At 47.7% G+C, this 7,631-nt stretch overlaps 1 long non-coding RNA gene across 1 annotated transcript; it reads right to left on the reverse strand.

Moving 5' to 3' along the window:
• Positions 1-2,309: 2,309 nt before the first annotated feature.
• LOC128819461 (uncharacterized) lies at positions 2,310-3,430 on the reverse strand. The gene is made up of 2 exons (XR_008440706.1): positions 3,322-3,430; positions 2,310-2,488 (listed from the first exon to the last, which is right to left on the reverse strand). It is a non-coding gene; the product is annotated as an uncharacterized LOC128819461 (long non-coding RNA).
• Positions 3,431-7,631: the final 4,201 nt, after the last annotated feature.

Genomic DNA, 7,631 nt, shown 5'->3' on the forward strand with positions numbered 1-7,631 from the left:
CGGGGACAGAGGGGGGGTGGCAGGTGCCTCCTGCAGCAGCACCGCTGCTTTCGAGCTTCCCGTCAACATCTGCAGCCAGCAGGCAGCGAGGGGAGCATTCTGTGCTGAACTGGAGTCACCCAGGAGCCCCAGAGAGGTGACAGCAGCACCCTGAGGGTGACACGGGACCCCCGTGGGATGGGACACGGAGAGGAAGAGGAGCAAGGTGAGAAGGGCTTGGTGGATGCAGCCATAAAAATGAAACAAATCTCAATTTGAACCTTAATTTAAGCAAGATTGGCAACAGGGAGTGGCACGGACAAACAGGGTTGGTTGAGGTTTTGAGAGGTTTCATTGTTGATAAATCAACCGTTGGGACACAGCGAAATCTGTGCTAAAGACAGCCCCACTTCATGAATTGATTGTAAGCAAGTAAATTCCTCTGAATTCCTCAGCTCACAGGGTCACAGCACCGCTCCCTGAGCTTCCTGGGCAGCTTGAGGATCTGCTTCTGGTCCAGAGCAGCTGTGGCTGCCCCTGGATCCCTGGCAGTGCCCAAGGCCAGGCTGGGCAGGGCTTGGAGCAGCCTGGGACAGTGGGAGGTGTCCCTGCCATGGCAGGGGTGGCACTGGATGATCCCTAAGTTCCCTCCCAACCCAAACCATTCCATGATTCTGTGAATAAAAACTTCCTCTGCAACTGGGACGATTCAAACCCAAGTATGAAATATTCCACTTTGTTTTCCAGCCCACTCTGGGTGCAGCCCAGGTTCTGTTTGGTGTCCAGCAGGTGTCAGAGGGTCCTGGCAGGGGCACAAAGAGGGAAAAGGGCAGCAAAGCCCAGAGGGAATTTCTCCTTCTCCACACTGCACCCAGCCCTCAGCAGAGCCAGCTCCTTGTCCTCAGGTGTGCAGAGGTTTTACACTTCTGGCAGCTCTTCCATCCCTGCATTCCTGCAGGATGGAAAAGCACCGAGAAGATCCCGGTGCTGCCAAGGCAGGAGCAGCAAGGAAAAATCGTAATAATGATCAGCCTTGCTGCATTGATCATGGAATCATGGAATGGTTCGGGTGGGAGGGACCTAAAGCCCATCCAGTGCCACCCCTGCCATGGCAGGGACACCTCCCACTGTCCCAGGCTGCTCCAAGCCCTGTCCAGCCTGGTTTTGGACACTTCTAGGGATCCAGGTGATGCCTCAGGTTTGAGCTTTTCTATTTTTCACATTCTGTGCTGCTTTAGTGTGTGGCTCTGGGCTTCACATCAGGGGATGGGGAGCTCTCTGCACAGAGCAGGGAGACAAAACAATTCCTGCTCCAGCTGGGCACCAAGGACAAATGATCCAAACCTCAGGCCCAAGAGCACAAACAACGTGGAATAAAGAGAGAAAAACAAGGATGGGACTGCATGGGCTGGAGCTGGAATTGGACAATGAACTCCAATGTGCAAATGGAGCAGAACTTATAAAAGTGAGAGCCCCCGGGAGCAGTTGTGCATTTTGTGACCATTTTGGTTCATCTTGGGTGCAGCCCTGGCTGGGCTCTTGTGCTGCCCAAGGTGGATCCACTGAGGCCTTTTAATAATTCCCTGCTTTATTCTTTAGCTCTGTCCAGTCTCTGTTCTAGCTCAGCCTGCACAAGGCATCTCAGGGGCAGCCACAGCTGCTCTGGGCACCCTGGGCCAGGGCCTGCCCACCCTCCCAGGGAACAATTCCTGCCCAGTATCTGATCCAAATCTCTGCAGAGATTCCACTTTCATTCACAGCAGTGGGTGTCAGCTGATTCTTTGTTATTTTACTTTATTCTGTTTTATTTTATGCTGATTCTGACAGGATGAGTGTGAGCAAAGGGGAGAATCTTTCTTCCCAGGAAATCAGGGCTGGGCTCTAGAAGTAACTCCTCTCTTACTGCTCCCAAAAGTGGGAATTGGGAGATTCCTGGTTGCACTGAACTTTAGGTATCTGCTCCTGAAAGGTTTCTCCATATGGAAAAATCTTGTAACATTGCCCTTCTAGTGAATGGAGGAAACAGACTTCTGTAAGGTTCTGATCTATTTTAGATTTTTATCTTGAGAAGAAGAAACACATCCTTGTCATCTTTTTATTGGCAGTAAAATATAATACAATACAATATAATATAATGTAATGCTTTAAAGGTGGGGGGGTGTTTTTGTTTTAGTTTTTTGTTTGGTTGGTTTGGTTTTGTTGTTGTTGTTTTTTTGTCTGCAATATAGAAATTTTCCTGCAGAAAATGCCGATTTTGCAAGAAATGGTTTTTATCTGTGAAGGAATGAGATTGTGACGTAAAAGATCCTTGCTAGCTTGAAAAACTGGAGTTGAAGTTCAACATTTAAAATGGATTGTTGTGAAAAGAGGAATAAAAAGCATTTTAAAGGAAGTACAGTGATTTCAAGGAAGTGCAAGGAACAGGGATGAGCCCATGACATCCAGCTGTAAAAGGAGATTTCCTGCATTTCAGATTTTCAGTGATCACGTAACTTCATCACTGGGCAGTCTGTAATGAAAAAAAGCCCTGTGAAATATTTTGTTCCAAACAGCTTTTGCACAGAAATGTGAATTTTCACCAAGGAGAATTTTCCACAGCAACCCTCAATTTTCAATTCAAACTGCATTTCATAACAGCAGTTGGGGAACCACCCTCAGTTGTTCTCCCTCTCCCCAGTGGTTTCCAGCTTGGACAATCAAAACATCACAGCCAAAAAAAACCCCAAAATACCCTTTACTTCCCAGATGTATTGTTTGAAGAAACCCTCCAAAGGTTGCAAAGAAAAATTCTCCAAACCCAAACCCGTTTTTCTGTTTTCTGTTGACAAAATCATTGCCAGGAGCTGAGAATTTCAAAGCAGCTCCACAAATTTGTGACACCACCAGACTTTTCTCTGCAGAAACATCTCCCACCTCCCCAAGGGGATTTTTGTGGTTTAAATTGTGGTCCTGCTCTGTTTCCCCTCCTAATTCAAGGCGGGGCTGAGCCCCCTCAGAGCTGCTCCTTTTCATGGTCAGGTCTTGTGGAAGAGGTTTTACAGTGATTTCTGTGAGCCAGAGAGAGGTTTGAGAAGAGGATCCAGGTTTACCCCTGAAAGAATTTTCTACCAAGGTTGTTGACATAGAAACCAAGAAAGAAAGAGGATAAATAGAGAAACCTGCAGCTGTCTGTACCAATAAACACTTTGTTTGTCTCATCACCAATGAGTAAATTGTAAACTTACAAGCTTTGTAAGAATGTACAAAAAGCATGCATGCTGTAATAAAAACAGGTTTGAAGCTTTCTGAAAATGGAGCGTGCTGCTTTGTGTTGTCTCTGTCTCAACTACGACAAGGTCTCACCTTTCCTGCTGAGGTGTGGCATCTGAACCTCATCTTCAAAGCCTCAGCTCACCCAGTGCCCACAGGAGCCACCACAGCTCAGCACCAGGGGCTTTCCTCCCTCTGTGCTTCTTCACCCTCTTGCCCTGAACCCCCAAAACCAAATCACTGCTCTGCCACCACCCTGAGTCCAGCTCAGCTGGGCTTGATTTTAACATTTCACTGAGTTAAGAAAGCAATATATGTGTTTTGGGAGGGAGTAGGAAGTGCCACGATGGCATTTTTAGTGCTCACCCACCCCAGCTGCCCAGAAGAATAAAGCCTGTCTGCAGCTCCTCAGCCCATCCTGCCAATTCCTGCAGGGCTTTAATAACATTTTATCCTAAATGAGGCAAAGCCTATCCTGTAGGAAAAAGCTCTGGAAGTTGCTGCCATAGGAGAAAAGGAAAGAGCCAGAACTGGAGAGGGACCTTCAACATCCACACAGCTGGGGAAGGTGATTTGGGTTTGGGCTGCAGGGATGATCCAGCACTGAGCTGGGTTCCCACTCCTGTGCTCTTGGAGGGGTTTGGAATTGGGATGGATTTGCTGGCATGCACAGTCTGCTCAGGATTTTGGCAGGACCCATCCCTGGGGAATAGCTGGCCTGAGGGGCTGGAAAGCTCCCCGGTCCCTTCTGTCACGCCTGAGCCATTGTTTGAGGGCTGGCAGCAGCTCCTGGGATGAAACCACTGTGACATCTGCGGTGTCACCCCCGGGCTGGGCCGTGCCAGCACTTTACTCCTTGGTTACTCACTGGAGGATGATTCCCTCCCACCCCTGGACAGGGAATGGGGCAGCACAAGAGTCCTGTGGCTCCTGACTGCAGCAGCTTTGGGAGCAGAGGGGTTTTCACTGGGTTATTCCTACCCACAAGATTCCAAGAATCTCCTTGGCCATTCCCCAGCAGAAGGGATGCTGTGGATTTGGGGAGTCTGGAATGAAGGTGCTGCAGGAAGAGGCACAAACAATGTGAGGTGGGCAGGCCCTGGCCCAGGGTGCCCAGAGCAGCTGTGGCTGCCCCTGGATCCCTGGCAGTGTCCAAGGCCAGGCTGGGCAGGGCTGGGAGCAGCCTGGGACAGTGGAAGGTGTCCCTGCCATGGCAGGGCTGGCACTGGATGGGCTTTAAGGTCCCTTCCAACCCAAACCATTCCATGATTCCATAATAACCACTGGTGCCAGCAGAGTCCCAGCTGTCCCTGTGTGCAGGACACGCAGCCCTGGGTGACTTCAGACACATGAAACCTTTCCTACACACACCAGGACACGCCTGACAATTCCCAGGCACCCCAGGGATGCCATTCCCCACTCTGAAGGCTCCAACCCAAAAATACCAGAAGGGAAAATGAGGATTAAATCTGCTCTAAGTGACATTGTCCTTTGGAAACTGCTCCAAGGGAACACTGACATCCTCCTTCCTTGACTTGCTGGGAAGAATGACCTCCACAAATTCCCATCACTTCATTCCCTCTTCATTTAACTCTGCTTGTGAATCTGATTTTCCCTTACATTGGTTTTCCTGAGCCTGGGGCTGTGTTGAGGCATCTTGCTCCATCTTGGTTCCAGGGACAAAGGGACAATTGTGGAAGGAGTGTCCTTCTCCAGCAGAGTGAGCTCCCATTTCCATCCTGTCCAGCTGGATTTCTCCATCCTCTCGTGGACTCTGATCCCTGAGGGCAGAGCAGGTTGGATGTGGAGGAAAATGTGACCCATTTCAGGGAAATGGCCTTTGCTTGTTCTACTGCCACAGAAAAAAAGAGCAAAAATCCCTAAATCCTAATGAAGAATTCTTGATTAGGGGCTACAATCAAACAATTTATAAAAACCAATTAAGAAAACCTAGAGGAGAGTTTTTTGGTTGATTTTTAAAGTTAAAATAACAGAGATAAACCAGGTTATTTGACATGAAATCAGAATCAAACACAGCAAGCTAAAATTCAATAGCCCCTTTAAAACCTTCTTCCTGTAGTTTATACTTGGAATAACCTCTGAAATATTCCCTGTGCTGAAGCTCCACTCCCCTCTGCTCAATTCCCTGCTCTGTCTGTGAGTAGATTTTTATATTCTACCCCAAAAATTCTTCCTTTTGTTCCACTTTCAGTACCTGAGCCCGTGTCATCATTTCTGCTCTTTCTGAGCAGCTGCTCTGCCCCTTTTCCACCTTTGCTGTGTCTTTGCAGCTCCTCCCAGTGTCAGCTCAGTTGTGATTTTTCTGACTGTGCCAGCACAGCCCTGGGGTGTTAAACAGGCTGCCCTAAATAGCAGCTCTCAGCCTTCTGCACAGCATTTTTTCCTCTTTGCTGAGTCTTTGCTGCTTCACTTTTAGGAAAACGGGTGCTGAATTTGGGGATCTGCTGGCAGGATTCGATATCTGCCTTCCTGTGTCTGTTTTTAACCCAGTTTTGGTGCATCAGACACTTTTTCCATGCTTTTTTTCTCTTCTTTGTAGAAGCAAAAAACACATGAAAGAAAATACTTTCCCCTTTTCCACTGGTTGGAGGAGATGTTTTATCTTTTATTAATCATTGCAACCACTTTTTTTCCAATCAGTATTTTCATTTTTCTTTTTAATTTGGTGAATATCTACAAGTTAAATTATCAATTTAAAAAGCTGGAGCAAGACAGGGGATTTTGTGATTCCCTTATTTTTGTGATTCCCTTACATTTTTACCACAGACACCTCAAGTTCCTTCCTAAAGGTGTCTCTTGCACAGGTGCTTCTTAATAGCAAATAAAATCATAATTTTCTGTGACATTTGCTGCAGTAGAGCAAAATGTACTAAAACCTGCAAATTAACGAATCTATTTATTAAATTATTTCTTTGTTAATTTATTAATTTATTAATATTTATTAATGCAAATATTTCTTTTACATTGAGGCATTGCTGTGCAACAAAGAGGCCAATTCCCAAAGGATTAACTGTGAATTTCTGGAATCACAGCTCTGGGAGCAAGAAAGACAGAGGGATAAATCAGAAGGTCGCAGATTTCCACACAGAATCATGGAATTAAGGTTGGAAAAGACTTTTAAGATCAACAAGTCCAACCATCAACCCAGCAGCACCATGGTCACCACTAATCCGTGTCCCCAAGTGCCACACTCAAAGGTTTTTTGAGCACTTCCAGGGATGGTGACTCCACCACTGCCCTGGGCAGCCCCTTCCAATGCCTGACCATCCTTTCCATGAAGAAATTCCACCTAATATCCAATCTAAACCTCTCCTGGAGCAGCTTGAAGTAATTTCCTCTCATCCCATCCCTGGGAGAAGATAAGGAGATATCAACTCTCACCTCGACAGAATTTTTTATTCTTTTTAGGTCAAGGGCTGTTGATTATTTGCCATTCCAATCTATTTCCCAAAATTCACTGGCACGTGGCCAAAATCCTGCCCAGGGTGATGTGGCACGTGGATTTTGTAGATCTGGGGAAGGATCTGCTCCACCACATCCCTGTTTCCATCACGTCAAAGGATGTGGGAAGTGCCACGGCCCTGCCAGGACCGTGCTCTACGCCCACTCCCTGACCCCAGGAATAAATGACTTGGGTTGGACAGGAATTTTCCAACAGAAGAGTTTTCCACCTGAGAACGCTGACAAGGCCCAACCGAAGAGTTCTGGGGAAGGTTTTTTATTCCATCAGAGCTTTCGGTGGAAACAAAGCAAGGCCTGGCCAGGTCCTCGGATGGGCCCTCAAACCCTGCCAGCTCAACCCCCTCCCCACACAGCCCTGGCCTCCCTGGAGCTGTGGCCACAGCATTTCCCAGCTGATGGATGAGCCAGGGCAGCAAAGAGAAGCAGTTCCTTCAGCAATGACTATGTAGATTAATTTAATTCACTGATTTAATGGCAAAATGTATTTACTGAAGGTGTAGTTGAACCTGTTGACACCCAATTATTTCTCTGCTCAGTCTGAGGATCCCTCACGCTGGCCCAGAGCCACCATCCCAGGCTGGGTGTCAGAGGAGGGAGAGTTGGAGGTCACAAGTAGGGAGAGCTGAAGGTCACAGGGGGAAGAGTTGGAGCTCAGAGGAGGGAGAGTTGGAGGTCACAAGAGGGAGAGCTGAAGGTCACAGGAGGGAGAGTTGGAGGTCAGAGCAGGGAGATTTGGAAGTCACAAGCAGGGAGAGTTAGAGGTCAGAGGAGTGAGAGTTGGAGGCCACAGGAGGGAGAGCCCAGAAGTGGAGGAGAGAAGCAGGATGGGACCCAAAGGGGACCTCAGATCAAAAGCCAAATTCCTGCATGCCCACAAATCCTCTAGGTTGTAAGAACAAGGCCCCAGAAGTGCCACCTCA

Source organism: Vidua macroura, chromosome 26, assembly GCF_024509145.1.
Source record: "Vidua macroura isolate BioBank_ID:100142 chromosome 26, ASM2450914v1, whole genome shotgun sequence".
Lineage (NCBI taxonomy): Eukaryota > Metazoa > Chordata > Aves > Passeriformes > Viduidae > Vidua > Vidua macroura.